Consider the following 17,037-nt stretch of genomic DNA (forward strand, 5'->3'; position numbering starts at 1 on the left):
TGAATCTTCTCGTCAATCTGGCAACGACGCTAATGAATGAATGTCGGAACCAGTTTGTTTACATAAAGGTAGTATCATATGGAATCCGTACATATCAAATTTAGAACTGTAGACTATCCCAATCAAAATTTATAGGATTTTAAAGTTATGGGACAAATATGTCCCTTGGTCCTGAAAGGGTTAAGTGACTCGCTGAGGATCACAAAGAGCTGCAGTGGGAATTGAGCCTGGTTCCCCTGGTTTGGAAGTCACTGCACTGATCATCAGGCTACTTCTCCTCTCCATTCATCTGCTATCTGTATAACTATACAGTTTAAGGGGTCTTTTCACTAAGGCGCACTAACCAATTTAGCACACACTAAATGCTAAGGCACCCATTATATTCTATGGCCTCCTTAGAATTTAGAGCGCGCTAAATTAGTTAGTGCAAGCAGAAAAGCTATTGGTAGTTTTAGGTGGTGGTCGCCACTGTTACGCTTTCACCTCGAGGTACACACAAGTTTCACATGTCAAAGCCGCCACCCATCGAGAGTTAGGTGCCTACTGCACTAGGCACTTTTCTATAAGGTAGGGGGATACATTTGGGTGAAGCATAGGTGGGCCGTAAGATTGTCTCCCAGTCACACGCACCGTTTATAGAATTCTATAAATTATGTGCAGCACTTTGTGTTTGCCAACTTGTGCCTGCCACCAAGTGCCACCATAAAACGTATAGTATTCTATAAACCACGTGTGTGGCTGGGAGACAATCCTGTTGCCGATGCCTCTGACTCATCTACCCCCCTTGCCCATCTCTACAGTTCCATTTCATTTCTTGTCTACAAATTAAGACCTGCTCAAAGCATAGCAAAAAGTTTCTTAAATAAGGAGAAAAAAGAAAAGTGTCATCTTCCTCTCTGAAAGGTTTATCTTAAATTTAAAAGTATTTTATTTATCATAGAAAAGCAAGGTGGGTCAACTGTTTGGTTTTTGCCAATGTCAGCCGTAGGCTATTAAGGGCATTATAAAAAAAACCTAAGATGTCCAAAAAGCAACATATATTGCAATTTGGACATCATTAATCGTCAGGATGTCCAAGTGCCAATTTTCACAACCAACTTTCTGGATGTCTTACAGGACATTCTACCCATTGTGTCCCCAAGACTAAAGGGGGACATGTTGGCAGGCCTTGGGTGGGTTTAGCTTTGGACGTCTTGCAGCGATAAACGTTTTACCAAGATGTCCTGGATGGAACTAGACATACAAGAATAGACCTGTCTTAATAACATCTAAGTGCCAAAAAGATACTCAAACTAACTAGATGGCCACTGCAGGGATTAAGTAATGACCCCCCCTCCCCCCCACATACTTCCCTAACGGTCACTAACTCCCTCCCATCCCACAAAAATCTGAATGAAACAGCATATACCTGTCTCTAGAACAGTAGCATCTGGTATGGGATAGCCTAGTACAGGGGTGTCCAATGTCAGTTCTCGAGGGCTGCAATCCAGTCGGGTTTTCAGGATTTCCCCAATGAATATGCATGAGATCTATTAGCATACAATGAAAGCAGTGCATGCAAATAGACCTCATGTATATTCATTGGGGAAATCCTGAAAATCCGACTGGACTGCGGCCCTCGAGGACCGACATTGGACACCCCTGGCCTAGTATAACATCACACAGGTATCTTAATAGCCTGGTGGGTGGGCTAGAGCGCCCTAGAGAAAAGGACCCAGGCCCATAAGCCACTCTAACAACTACATTCAAGGTTGAAAGTAAGAGGCCACCAAAATTCTACTATACTGTCATATTGGTTCTACCTGAAGCCATAAGGGCTATTGGGGTGGTAGACAGGTGGATATAGTAGATATTGGAAGAGTTTTGGAGGGCTCACCATAAATTATAAAGGCGATTATGGTGAGGTATACACCTAGCACCCATTATATGAAGTTCACAACAGTGACCTCTAATATGCACCACTGTTGTACTAGAAGGTCTGTGTGGCCAGTGCATTACAATGCTGGCACCTTCCACTTCCAAATCGTTTGGATTTGGACATTTTGCACTTAGATGTTTCTGTGATTGCAAATAGTGAATAAAGTATGGTGTCCTAAGATTGGATGTCCTGTCGGCCAAGGTGTCTAGTGATTTCACAGTTTTCGAAAATGGGTGTTTGTTTGTCCCCCGACTTTGGATGTCTCGCAGGAAACATTCAAAGTTGGACTTGGATGTCCCATCGAAAATGCCCCTCTTTGTACCTATATACTTATAGGCTTTGAATTTCTTTAAGCTTCTTATGTACTGCTTTCAAGCCTTGAAGCTATTGACATTACTATCATCCAAGTACATTAGGTATTTTCCTGTCTCTGGAGGGCTCAGAATCTGAGTTTGTACTTGAAGCAATGAAGGGTTAAGTGACTTACCCAAAACCAAAGAGCTGCAGTAGGATTTGAACTGCTCTAACCATTATAATAATAATAATAATAATAACAGTTTATATACCGCAATACCGTTAAGTTCTATGCGGTTTACAGAAGATTAGTGGCGTACAAGTTGAGTTGACGTACAAGTTGAGTTAACTTAAGGGATGTGGGAACAATGGGGAGAAAGGGCAAGAGAGGGGAAGGAGGGAAGTGGGTCAGCTGTCTAGGTATTTCAGGAATAGGTGAGTTTTGAGGCGTTTCCTGAATACCTCATAAGTGGTGGGCAATAGGAGTTGTTCTAGGTCTTTACCCCATAGGGCAGCCTGATGTGAGAGAAGATGCTCATAGTGTTTTTTTAGTTTGCATCCTCTAACCGGGGGAGAAACGAAGTGCGAGTGGGAGCTTCTCTTGTGTTTGTTGGCTGAGAAGGAGAATAGATTATGCTACTCCTCCACCCAACCATAGACCTTCCCAATAGATGTTAGATAAAATGCAATGTAGCTAGTGTACGTGAACGGCAATTGCAGTGCATCACATACTCTGTGATGTCAACACTATGGCATGATCAAGGTTGTTCAGACCACATGTTTCATCTCTCGTCCCCTGCATTCCATCAGAAAAACAAATCACGGGAATGAAAGAAGGGGACATATATGGCCAAGTCACCTTCATTGTGACATTTGCTATGTTGAAGAAGTACCATTCAGCGTGAAAAATAGATAACATTTGGGTACACTAAACCCTTCCTGCATGTTGTTTCCATGGTGATAAAAAGCAATAACTTTACCGTAGGCTCCCACTGAAAATATTTCTGGTTCTTGCAGTGCCCATAAGAAATCTATTTCTTGCCCGGGTGATTGAAATGTTTCAGCGATGCTCTGCAGTCAGAACAGCTTTCCGTAGCAATGATAAACATTCGGATTTTCTGCTTGGACCCCGATTAGATATTGGAATGCTCTTAGACAGAAAGATTGGCAGACAGCATGCAGCATCTTTGCTATCCTGAACCACTGAACAGAAAGTGAACCACTTGCACTTACTACTTACAGAGATGGGTGCTAAGCAGAGCACGGCACGGGGACAAATATGTCCCCTTCCCTGCAGGAACTCAATTTTCCCGTCCCCGCCCCATTCCTGTAAGCTCTGCTTTAACCGCACAAGCCTCAAACATTTATGATTTTAAATTGTTTGATCAGTCCGTCCCTGCAAGAAGTTATCTTACAAGTCTGCCTAACTCCATTTCAAGATCCTTTGTTCAATTTTTTCAGTTTTTTATTTATAGATCCTCAGAGGGCCACCTCGCACTCAAATGTATTTCATAGTGCGGGGCTTTATGCACCCTTTCGTCACTGGACCTGTCTTTTGAATTGTGTGTAACATACGTTTTTAATGTTATGATTAAAGTATAGAGTATACTAAAAGTACTTAGCTTTTTAATTGACGCTAGTCGGGAGGGTAGAATCATAAATGTCGGTGACGCACAGGTTGGTGAATGTGGTTACTTAACGGGAGAGGGAGCCTTGACAAAGCCCTGGTAGACAGACGGGCGAAACATGTTGGACATTTATGATTCTACCCTCCCGACTAGCGTCAATTAAAAAGCTAAGTACTTTTAGTATACTCTATACTTTAATCATAACATTAAAAACGTATGTTACACACAATTCAAAAGACAGGTCCAGTGACGAAAGGGTGCATAAAGCCCCGCACTATGAAATACATTTTGAGTGCGAGGTGGCCCTCTGAGGATCTATAAATAAAAAACTGAAAAAATTGAACAAAGGATCTTGAAATGGAGTTAGGCAGACTTGTAAGATAACTTCTTGCAGGGACGGACTGATTATGCTAATAGCCTCCATTTAAGAAAATTAGGTGCTGAGATTCACATTGTATGGTAATTATGGCACAGGAAGACACAGAATTTAAATTGTTTGAGGCATGTGCAGATGAGGACAGAGCTTGCAGGAATGGGGCAGGGGCAGGAAAAGAACTCATGGCGACAGGACGAGAAAATGAATTCCCACAGGGATAGGGAAAAATTTGTCCCCATATCATTCTCTACTTGGGAGAACAGTATAGAAAATTGAATAAATAGCGTGAAACATTTCAGCCTCTTATAACCAGAGCTGGTATTGTGACATCATAATGCCTCATTCCATCAATGCCTAAGAGCCAACCTCATCAGTGATGTCACAATGGCTTCATTGTCCTAGACTTGGCTCACTTTTACTACATTATGATTTCTAGAGTTTAGAAAATGACATGGGGACAAGTTTGTCCCATCTCCACAGAAACCCAATTTTCTCCGCCCCATTCCTGTAAGCTCTGCCTTAACCGCACAAGCCTTGGACACTTATGATTTTAAAGCATTTGAGACTTCTGCAGATGAGGCAGAGCTTGTAGGAATGGGGCAGGAATGGGATGGGGAAAAATTTGTCCCCTTGTCATTCTCTAGCGCTAAGTGTGAATTCTGTCATGGCAGTTTGGTATGGGACTGTTACAGAATATTAGTGAAGCATGCAGTTGCCTACCCAGCTTAAGGCACAAGACCTTATGCCAAGCCAAAGTCCTTGCACCTGTGGGCAGTTTATAGTTTGTCAAAACTTGCTATACTGCAAAGGGCTAAGGCATAGATCTCAGCAATCTACAGACTATGAGCAAAATTGGAATTTCAAAGGAACTACAATAGACAAAACAACAAAATTCTAAATTTCACTAAAAAGGTCCACAAAGGAAACGATGCAGCAAAACAGCAAAGAGATTGTGGAACAGAAGATTGGATGTACCAGTTTGTCGTTTAATAAGCATTCAAGCAGCAAGACTAGACCACCACCTCTCCAATCTGATGAGCACAATGCCCAACTACAAAACCTTCTGGAAAGAACTGAAAACCATGCTATTCAAGAAAACTGTCAATTGATATAAATAACCTTCCCAACTCCCCAGATCCTAATGCATTTTAAAACTATCAACCTTGTAATCTCCCTGGGAATGCCCAGGCCAATTCTTTTGTAAACCGCCTGGAACTGAAAGGTATTGACGAGATAGAAGACACCAATGTAATGGAATGTAAAAACAATAATTTAAAAACAATCCACAAAGGGTGAATACAGTCACAAGTGACCCACAAGATAGAAACCAAATAACGTATACAATAAAAATGACCCAACACGGGTTGTGGTTTGGCAAAATAAAAATGTAGAAAAGCAGCACAGTTCACAAGACTAAAATGTAGGCTGGTGTCATATAAGACCCCTAAGGAAAGCATTTTTATTGTGCCGAAACACTTCAATAGCTGGGAGGGTGTAGATGGACTAGAGTGAGCTTTGATGGAGACTTCAGTAGTTGGAACCTAACAGAGCTTTGGATTCTTGCCCAGAAATAGCTAAGAAGGAGGAAATAAACCCCAAAAACCAACCCAACAAATTTTTAGATTGAATCAGGTTGGGCAGACCCGATGGACCATTCGGGTCTTTATCTGCTTTCATCTAATATGTTACTATGTTAAATACCGCTTCTCATCATTGGTTCACAAATGATGAGAAGAAAGGCAGAGCATGTCTAATTTTCTAAATATTCAGTAAAAAGATACGTTTTTAAGGCACGTCGAAATTGTAGATAAGTCTGTCGACATAATTAAGAAAGTCAAATCCTTATCTCATAGTGCCGCTTGAAAAGACAGCAAACGTTGTTGAAATCTTTTAAATTTACAACCCTTGGCTGATGGAAAAGAGAATAGTGCTTGTGATTTCCTGGAATGTTTGGAGTTATTGAATGTAAATGATTCCAAGAGATATTCTGGAATTAAACCCGCCAGTACCTTAAAGCAGAAACAACCAAACTTGAGAGCTTAATCTGCGCTTCAATCAGTAGCCAATGCAATTGACAATAGTAAGGTGTAACATGATCGTACTTCAGATAGTAAATCAAGCGGACCGCTGTATTCTGAATAATGCAATGTCTCTGCAGATTTTGGGGGGGCTCCAGCAAGATGCACGATATTACAATAGTCAAGTTGACTCAAAATCAGAGCTTGCACCATCCGATCACTGTAAACTTTTGAACAAGTGAAAATAAAGCAGTTTCTTTATATTAAATATCACAAAAAAAAATATATATCTCTGGATTATAAAAATCGTCATGGCCCATGTTTTGCAAACTGCTTCAGGGAACCCCACTGTCTGGATTTCAAAACAAAGGATGATTCCACTAGGAGCAAGAACTCTGAAAACTATTTCAATAACAACGATGGTGATAAGAGTTCGGATTCGTCTTTTTAGAAGCTCAGACAGTACTTCTTAACTGGAACTCCTCTTGATTATTTAACCACACAAATGTGGACGCCATTTATAGAATTTAGACCTAAGTATTTTATAGAAGTTGGTGGTAAGTTAATAGTAATAACGCAATCTCATATAGCATCTTTCACCCATACAGGACAAACTATATTGCAGGCCTAGAACTTTAGAATTAAGTATATATTCACCTCTAGGGAAAGCTGTTTTCTCTCTTTCAGTACTTGTGTTACTACATTTCAGCTTCTGCAAGACGTAGATGGAATGGACAAGGCTGTATTATCATTTGATCACAATATGGCATCTTGGAGCACAGACAACAGTTGAAATGACAACCCAAGGTCAAAGAGAGTAAATGAAGAACTTCAGAGTCCTGTGTTTCATGTTCTGATTGCAAAAGAATTCAGGGCATGATATATATTAAACATGGAAAATGCAGAAGGTATAGAATGCAGTACAGTTTACAAGACAGATGAAAGGAATAAGGTAAAGTGTGTTTTGATGATTTTTTTTTCTGTACTGGGTGATAACACATCTAGTTTTGCTCTTATTCATTTTCTGCTTGGCCTCATAGCTCCACACTGATTAGACTAATGGCTCATAGATGCAGTGAGCCACCTCTGCCTCTCCCAGGTGTCGTGGAGCCATATCGCCTTCATGATGTCACATTAGTGCTTCTGCATGCCTGTTTTAAGGTAGGTATTACATGATAACGTAATCTCATTGAGGTCTGCATCCACTAGCATCAAGTTCCATTGTTCAATATCATTTTAATTGGATCAATTTTTTTTTTTAACGTTATAGATTTGCCTGCTTTTCATTTTTCTTGTATCTCTACCGTGTGAAGGTAGGATCTCCTGTTTTGGTGTGATGTTGTATGGACAGTTTCAGGCCCCAGAACCCTCCTTCCAGCTCAATATTATTCATATAGTGAAAGGGTGGAGGAAAGGTAGAGGGAGGAGTTAAGAAATTAGCTTTTTGGAAAACTGCCTCTATGCAGATAAAGTGGCGATTCTATAAATTGATGTCTAGATGAACATGGCACTCACTGTATATGAATTATAGGTCCAGTTGTATAATGTGCACTAGGGACTATTATATAAGACAGGATCTAAGTGCTATACTTCAGCATTCTACATATGGTACCCAGATTTGGGTGTACTGCAAAGATATGGCAATAGAAAAGATTCCTAAAGAGAACGCTAGCCTTCCAATCAAGTCAACATAACAACTGGCTAGGCAACTTCAGAAAACTAATTAAAACAAACCTGTTCAACCGATTTGTAACCAAGAACCCTTAAACCCTCTACTGTACCCCTTTTCACATCTTCTTGTTCCCCCACATTGTGTATTTATGTAACAAAAAATCATCACTGTTATTTTTTTTTTCTTCTCGCTGTATCCAAAATCTCCTTTGTTACTTTACATTCGCTGACTGTCCAGCTCTTCTTGTTGTAAACCACCTCGAACCACTATGGCTTTGGCGGTATATAAAAAATAAAATTATTATTATTATTATTATTAATTAGCTAACAAGCCATTGGCAAGCAATAATTGGATGCTAAAAACCAACTATTGGTATTAGTTGGCACCAAATGGGATTTTGTGTGCATCTGGTTATAAGTTATTTTATAATGTTGGGTATTCAAATCCCATAGCATGCAATTTAAAAAGGGAAAGTGGCCATGAGAAGAGTATGTCAGTCCTGGTTTTCACATTAAATGCGTGAAGATGTTTTGATTTCCATAAAAAAAATAGGACTCTCTTTTTCAGCATGAAATAAGGTCCAGCTTGTCTCTCCTGGAAATGAAGCCATATTATTATTCCCATCATACATTTCTTCAAATGTTCTGTGCTACTGACTCATAATTCTGCTCTGTTTATTGTGGATATACTGTATAGCTAGGGCATTTCATGCTATATTGTAGACATGACTGGAAATGGTGGATGCATTTTTTTGTGGGGGGGGGGAGGGGGAATACAGATGTTGCCAGTCAAAAAAGAATAGAAAATGTCCGAAATGCAACGGGTGCAAGTTCTTGTACCATGTGGTCCCCTTCCTAGATCCTAGAAACAGAGAAAGTTAGGGTGAAGTTGGGGATTCTCTTCATTGGGTCATAGGAGAATGACTGGGGGGATGGGGATGATAAAAAGCCTTCTCCAGCTGAAGAAACAGAGTGGGTGAGGGCTACAAATCCCTTTCCAAGCTCATCTTTGGCCCAACCTACCCTTCCAGAGCCCTTGCAAGTGTGGAACAAATTTTTACAAAAAATAAAAAAAAATAAAAAAAATGCTTCCGTGATTTTATTTGTGTTTCTCCTTGTCTTCAATGCTCTAAATCTAGCACGCTTGCAGTTTTTGTGCAGACGTTAAGATCGGTTCATTTTCTGCTGTATAGACACATGGTCAAGGTGTATTCTTAAAAGTACAGAGCATGCAGTTTTGTAGAAGAATTTCAATGCAAAATAAGAGTTAGCACACACCATAAATTAATCAAAAAGTAGCTGCAGTGGTTAGGGATATGCACAGGCAACAACAACAACAAAAAAAAGTTTGGTTCATTTTTTGAAATTTTGGCTTTTCAGTTAGAAACAGGATAGTGGGCTAGATTGACCACTATTCTGACCCAATATGGCTATTCTTATGTTCTTATGAAATTAATTGTATTTATGCTAATTCATAAGGTAATATGTATTAAATCAGGGGTCTCAAAGTCCCTCCTTGAGGGCCGCAATCCAGTCGGGTTTTCAGGATTTCCCCAATGAATATGCATTGAAAGCAGTGCATGCACATAGATCTCATGCATATTCATTGGGGAAATCCTGAAAACCCGACTGGATTGCGGCCCTCAAAGAGGGACTTTGAGATCCCTGTATTAAATAGATTTTCATACATTATAGTATTTAAGATGCCTTAAAGAACCAAAATGTGTGCCAATGAATACACATCTGTACCAGCTGTCAAACACACAGATGTGAAAATGTTTCCTAAGCAAGTACTCTCCAGAAAAGTATTACACAGCAGCTTAGACCACACTGTTTAATTAACCCGCTCTCCACAAATCTCTTAAAATGAATCAGTGACATACTCTTCATTACTCTGTTATGCCAAATCCTATTAATAACCGTCTCCGACTATTCACTGCAGCTCTCCATGATGAACTGGCTGCCAACTCATTGTTAAACAGAACGTCCACAAAGCATGGGAGGGAAGCAGATAACTCTGGCGAGAGCATCCTGCTGCTCACATCAGAAACAGACAAGGAAAAGAACTTTGGTGATCCAATTTCTTCAAACTCATAGAAAATGGATATGAAAGACCCAGCAGAGGCCTCATGTGGCTACTGGTGTAAGTTATCATGGGACTATTTCTTTAACAAAGCTACACCTAAGAACTTGAATCCTATAAATCCTCGTATGAAGAAAGACTACAACGATTAGGGCTCTTCAGCTTGGAAAAGATATGATTGAAGTCTACAAAATCCTGAGTGGAGTAGAACAGGTTCAAGTGGATCGATTTTTTGCTCCGTTAAAAACTGCAAAGACCAGGGGACACTTGTTGAAGTTACAGCACAGGGAAATACTTTTAAAACCAATAGGAGGAAATTTTTTTCACTCGGAGAATAGTTAAGCTCTGGAATGCAATGCCAGAGGTTGTGGTAAGAGTGGATTAGTATAGTTGGTTTTAAGAAAGGTTTTGACAAGTTCCTGGAGGAAAAGTCTATAGTCTGTTATTGAGAAACACATAGGGGAAGTTTTCAAGTTTCAAGTTTAATGGTTTTTTTGATTAATCGCTTAATCGTATTTCTAAGCGATGAACAATTTAAAATTACAATAACTGGGAGACAATACAATACAAAACTATGTATAACGACATAAGGGATTAAAAATTTAACTTAACAAATTCATAAACACAAGGAAAGAAGGGAGGTGAAATACAAAATCAATATAGGAAAGTAGAACAAAAAAGGAAAAGTACAAAAAGGGAAACAAATAGAAGTTATAATATGATACAATAAAAATAATTTGACCTACGAACTGTTTAGTTAATTACCAAAGGCATCTCTAAAGAGAAATGTTTTTAAATTACTTTTGAATTTCTCCAGATTGCGCTCTTCCCTTAAGTAAATAGGAAGGGCGTTCCAAGTTTGAGGTGCGGTAACAGAGAAAATAAATTGCCATCTTGTGTTAATAACCTTAAGAGATGGAATTGTTAGTAAATTCTGTTCATTGGATCTCAATGTTCTATTTGGAGAATAAGGAATTAATAATTTATATATGAATGCTGGAGTTTTATTAAGGAGAGATTTGAAAGTGAGTATGCATAGTTTGTATGTTATCCGGTGGGTAACTGGAAGCCAGTGCGCATTCTTTAGAAGGGGAGTTACATGATCAAACTGCTTGCCCTGGATTGGTAGCAGGGAATGTTGCTACCCTTTGGGATTCTCTATGGAATGTTGACCAGGTTCTAGGGACCTGGATTGGCCACCAAGAGAATAGGCTACTGGGCTTGATGGACCATTGGTCTGACCCAGTACGGCTGATCTTATGTTATATCATACAGCCACTCCAGATATCTAAAGTTTATTTTCAAAAAAGTGGAGAAAGATCTCAGAGCACTTAGGGCTCCTTTTACTAAGGTGCACTAGCGTTTTTAGCGCACACAGGAAATTACCGTGCGGTATGCTTCTAGAACTAACGCCAGCTCAATGCTGGCGTTAAGGTCTAGCGCACACGGCAATGTAGCGTGTGCTATTCCGTGCATTAAAGCCCTTAGCCCCAACAACTCAGCCCAACAGTCCTGTTTAGGGGATCTGGAGTGGCTGTTCTCTCTATAGCTGTATGATATTTTCTATATTGACTATTTTTTTAAGCAATGTTTCAAAGCCCTTGAACACAAACATTTAATTATTCACTCATTAATTCTCCACAACTATCTTAAGAACATAAGAACTGCCACTCCTGAGTCAGACCAGTGGTCCATCATGCCCAGCAGTTCGCTCACGCGGCGGCTCTCTGGTCTAAGACCAGCACCCTAACTGAGACTAGCCCTACCAGCGCATGTTCTTGTTCAGCAGAAACTTGTCTAACTTTGTCTTGAATTCCTGGAGGGTGTTTTCCCCTATAACAGCCTCTGGAAGAACGTTCCAGCTTTCTACCACTCTCTGGGTGAAGAAGAACTTCCTTACGTTTGTACGGAATCTAAAATTTGAAACTGTGCTGCATTCAGCTCATTTCATAGGGTGAGAACAATGAGATATCACAAGTGTCATATCTAATGTAGAATAGCAGAAAAACTCAAGATGAAATTATATTCTTATCTTTGAGGTCCTGTACCTCTAACTAGTCTTATGATTAAAGCTGTCACTACAAGATACTGTTTGCAGTACAAGAGACCATATTTCTACAACCTGTAAAACCTTTTCAGAGCAGGTCACTGTTACAGAGCATTACCAAACCAAGGAAATTAAGCATGAAATAAAATCCCAGGCTATCTTTTCAGAAAGCCATATGTTAAATTACATTTTCAATTAATTATCAACACTAAACCAGATTAATACTTCAGCATTTGATAAATGAAGTTACCTAAATTGTTCCATGTGTAATATATGCAAATTTGTATCACACATCATAAATTTTTTTTTTTTAAAAAAGACAATTTTCTAGCTTCAAAAATGATGACTCAAGACTATCTTTAAGTGATATTTTCCTCCTTGCAAAGTTCCTGCAGAGTGAACACTACTGTTAAATCATTTCGAAATGTTGTTTTCCCCTTCTTAACTATCTGATTTTCTCTGTTTCTTTCCTGCTAGTGCTAGAGTCTCTTTTGAAAGTTTCACATGTAAATGCATAACTTTATGCAACCCTTTCATTCTCATCTCATCACACATTTCTTCAAATGTTCTGTGCTGCCAACTTCAAAACTGGGCGACCATGAGACAACAGCTCTTGGGTAGAAAGTGTTGCAAGTCGCCAGTTGAATTAAAAACAGAGAACTGGCTTTGAAATAATAAGTTTGTTAGCAAATTAGAATACTTTAGTACCAATTGAACGAGAAGAAATTCACCATGAGGTTCTATAAAAAGCTACAGGCAAAAGTCAAGAAAATGTCTAAGCATATAAAGAGAAAAGGGCCACATATATTAAAAGTTTGCACACAGATATGAAAGGGGGGGAAATAGCTTTCAAACAGAAGCTCCTAAATTAAACATTACTGCAGTACAATATATTTAACTTGCAATCTGAAGATCCTCTGAGAAGTACTGAATTAAGGAGCAAATGTTAAGGTAACTGAAGAAAGCTTAGGTGTGCTGTCCACTAAGAGTGGTGCTGAACTGTCATCCCTGTGTGAAAGCTTATTTGCGCTGTCCACTAAGAGTGGTGCTGAACTGTCATCCCTGTGTGAAAGCTTATTTGCGCTGTCCACTAAGAGTGGTGCTGAATCGTCATCCCTGTGTGAAAGCTTAGGTGCGCTGTCCACTGAGGTCCCGATTCTGCAAAACACATCTATAGTTAGGTGCACTTTGTAGAATCGTGCTCAGCGGAGTTCAGTACTGTTTAAGTGTGCTTTAGAGAACCAGGGTGTAGGTGAGATTTAGGCATCCAAACAATGTCCTTAATGTTATAATATTTTATTATTGTTATTAGAATGGCAATTTTATGCTGTTTTTCATTATAATTGTATTACTGGGAGTTGGATCTGTTTAATGCTTTTATTTATTTCTCTTCCATCAGACAGAGTGACTGGGATTTGAACCAGCAACATTAGGGTAGAAGGCTGTAGGTTTAACCAGTGTGCTACAGAGTGAGCTAGCAAGCTGCATAGCAATTGTAAAACTAGGTCTTATAGGCATTGTAGGGAAGTCTACTTTTGAACATAGTTTAGGTTTCAGATAGACCTAAGTTCTATGGACGGAACTTAGGCATAGTTTGGATGTCCTTAATGCGATCTGCTAAATAGCTCTCTGGGGTTATTTAAAAAAAAAAAAAAAAAAAAAAAATTTGCTTCAAGCTCAATAAGCCACCACATAAACAGGGCACATCAATACAAAGATATTGCATGCAAAACCTTCTATTTTTCTGGGCATACAGTAAAGCTATTTGCTAATTAGAGGGAAACATCCATTAAGTTAAATACAGCACATGGAAAAAAAAACACAGCTTTATGTTTCTTACTAAAAAGTCACCCAGAAATAGAGACAAAAGAGTGGAGGGACTGGAGAAACAAGTGTGGTTCCTTTTATATCAGTCTTGTAGTGATTATACCACCCATCCCCACCCCATGCTAGTTCATGAGTTCTTTGCTGGTGAGGGCTCTTGCGAGTTACACCTTTTGTATCAATGCTGGATCTACCAATGAAGAAAGTGAGGAGGGATGAAAAAAGTGAGATATAGCAGAAGGGACAAAAAGGAAAGAGCACAAGAGACTGGTAGGGCATGAGGGGACGACAGATATCAATGAAACAAAAAGGTGAGAGCTAAAGATCATAAATTGAGAAGTGACTGAAGATCTCAGAGAAGTGGGGGGGGGGGACTGAAAGTTCTAAGCACTGCCTCTGCCGAGTCAGACCATAGGTCCATCATGCCCAGCAGTCCGCTCACGCGGCGGCCCCTCAGGTCAATGACCTGTAAGTGATGTATTACTGTATAGTAACACTCTAATTGTATCCTTCAATCCCCTTTTCCCTCAGGAACTTGTCCAATCCCATTTTGAAACCCAAAGTCGTACTCTGCTCAACCACCCCCTCTGGAAGCGCATTCCAGGTGTCCACCACCCTCTGAGTGAAGAAGAACTTCCTAGCATTTGTTCTAAACCTATCTCCCTTCAATTTTTTTGAGTGCCCTCTTGTTTTTGTTGCACCCGCCAGTCTGAAGAATCTGTCCCTCTCTACCTTCTCTATACCCTTCATGATCTTATAAGTTTCTATTATATCCCCTCTAAGTCTCCGCTTTTCTAGGGAAAAGAGCCCCAGCTTCTCCAGCCTCTGAATAAACACCAAAATCATATATTAATTGCTTACTGTTTGCTATTTTGCTATTAAATAGAACCTTGGAAAGAAATGCCCTATATTATCAACATTTTTAACTGCTGGTTTCAGGAATATCATGTACAGAGAGGAGGTCCCTTGAAGTCAAAATACCATACAAAGAACAAGGGGAACCCAAGCAAATTAATGGTTAAACAATCTTTAATAGAATATCATAGTTGTAAAATCATGACCCGATATAGTTATGGTATGGTGAGTTGCCAGCATCAAGGGTACGATAAAGTTTCAAAGACCAATTACCAGGAAAAAAAATAAATAGGATAGGACTACTCCCAATTAACCAGACAGTAGAAACTCTTTAAAGAAATTCCTTTTTACATTCTTCAGCCAGATATAATTCATGTGAAAAAAATCTCAAAGAGAAAATCAGACGAAGAGTCCATCACGTACATATGTAGAGTATCTTGAACAAGCACACTTATACAATCACCCATCTTACACATACAGTACACGTGTAAAGATGAGTATCCTGATTCTATTTACTGTAATTCTAAAGCAGTTCCCAAACCTTCCTTTTTCTCTTCTTTGTTGATCAAAGAAGTCAGTCAGCCCTTCACTTCTGATTGGAGAAAGGAAGAAGCAGAAATTGTCTACCCAACCCCTTTAACTGCTTTTCTGTTGCAATAAATTCATTCTTGTGGGGGGGGGGAGGGGCAGGAAAATCTACAAATCATGAAGCATTCCTTTTCTTATACTCTGTCTGGATGGACAAGATAGCTAGACCTGGATTAGAAGAAATTAAGCTAGTTCTTTTTGCCACGCAAGGACTCAGGTCAAAGAGAGCTAACCCTCAACTCCCATCATGGCTTTCCTTCCACAGTTTTGTTTGCCAGAGATCGTTTAAAGGGAAGGAAAAACCAAGGAATACAATGTGTTTCATGGCAAGAAGTCCCTCCATTAGGTTTAGCCACTTTTACACTAAGCAGAGTGACTTTCTGAGTTTGAATGGAAAACGGATGGTCCTGTGCCCTCTCACTTTGAAATACAACATATTTTCACTGCACTGGAAAGTACAGTATTAGCAGAACATAAATACTGGGGATATTTTCATAGTTACTGCTTCTTTGTTAGAAAGACAATGATTAATTGCTGCTTTAGTAACAAGCTGCCGGTAAAAAAAAAAAGTGAACAGGGCTTAAATAAAACAGAAGACTGAAAGCCTGTAATAGCCCTGAAACAGGAGACCGATTCCTCCTGTCTGCCTTGAACAAAACACACACTTCTTGTGATGCTATACTTTATTCATCCATCAGTCGCAGTGGGTAAGCTTATTTCTTTAAAGCTGATCCCTGCGCCCTAGCCATAAACCCGGGAGATGCATGGAGGTAAAGTCTACCTTTTTGCACATCATCATCATTCTCTCCCACAGAAACAAGTGACAACTCTGCGAGAACAGCTGTTGGCAAATTCATAGCCATGAAAAAATCAAAACCACAAGAGAGGCGAGAAGCGGCCCAACGTACAACCGATGGAGCAGTGTGGCGCAGTGGTTAAAGCTACAGCCTCAGCACCCTGGGGTTGTGGGTTCAAACCCACGTTGCTCCTTGTGACCCTGGGCAAGTCACTTAACCCCCCCTTTGCCCCAGGTACATTAGATAGATAGAAAATTGATAGAAACTGAATGAACGAACCGCTTAGCGCTCTCAAAACGCACCACATAACATAGGCGAGTACAGCAAGGACCAATTGGGGGTGGGGGAATGCTAGCAGACAGCGGGGATTTTGTTCAGCAGTTCCTAGTTGGACTCATTTAAGGCTATACCATGTGTGTGAGCATGCTAGGTAAACATGTGTACTCTATGTTAGCGGAAAAAAGAAAGTCGTCTTATTTCAATTGCTTCTAGATCTGGTCGTGGTTGGGTTGCTGGTTAACCTAGGATGCACGGAGTAGAACCTCTAATCCAGAAAGAGTGCAGGAATCTGTGAATACATTTGCAAGCGATGTGGGCATATCAAAAACAGGCGGAGAGCTTGCATTTAGGCTGTCTCTGCTTCCCTTCCCATCCCTTGGGTACTGTCAAAAAAAAAAAAAAAAAAGTCGGCTGCTGAACTAAGGCGATTTTTTTTTCCCAGTGCTTCTAGCTATTCTGGAAAGCAGGGGATTTGCAGCAAGAGGAAACAGCTCCCCGGGAGAGTAACTAGAGAGTTCCGTTTGATAAGACGCGTCTATTTTATGAAGGGTTTCGTTATTTGTTTTTAGAAGACTGCTTTGCTGTTCTGAAAATCTGCTCTGTGCATTTCGCACGCGTTCCCTCTGCAGTCAGCGCTGTCCAAACACCACCCCGGAGCT

The 17,037-nt window shown here is 40.0% G+C and overlaps 1 protein-coding gene across 5 annotated transcripts in view; it reads right to left on the bottom strand.

Moving 5' to 3' along the window:
• Nucleotides 1–17,037, bottom strand: part of FSTL4 (follistatin like 4) — a 529,137-nt gene that overhangs the window by 287,939 nt on the left and 224,161 nt on the right. The gene's annotated exons all lie outside the window — the stretch shown is intronic.

This window comes from Geotrypetes seraphini, chromosome 18, assembly GCF_902459505.1.
Source record: "Geotrypetes seraphini chromosome 18, aGeoSer1.1, whole genome shotgun sequence".
Lineage (NCBI taxonomy): Eukaryota > Metazoa > Chordata > Amphibia > Gymnophiona > Dermophiidae > Geotrypetes > Geotrypetes seraphini.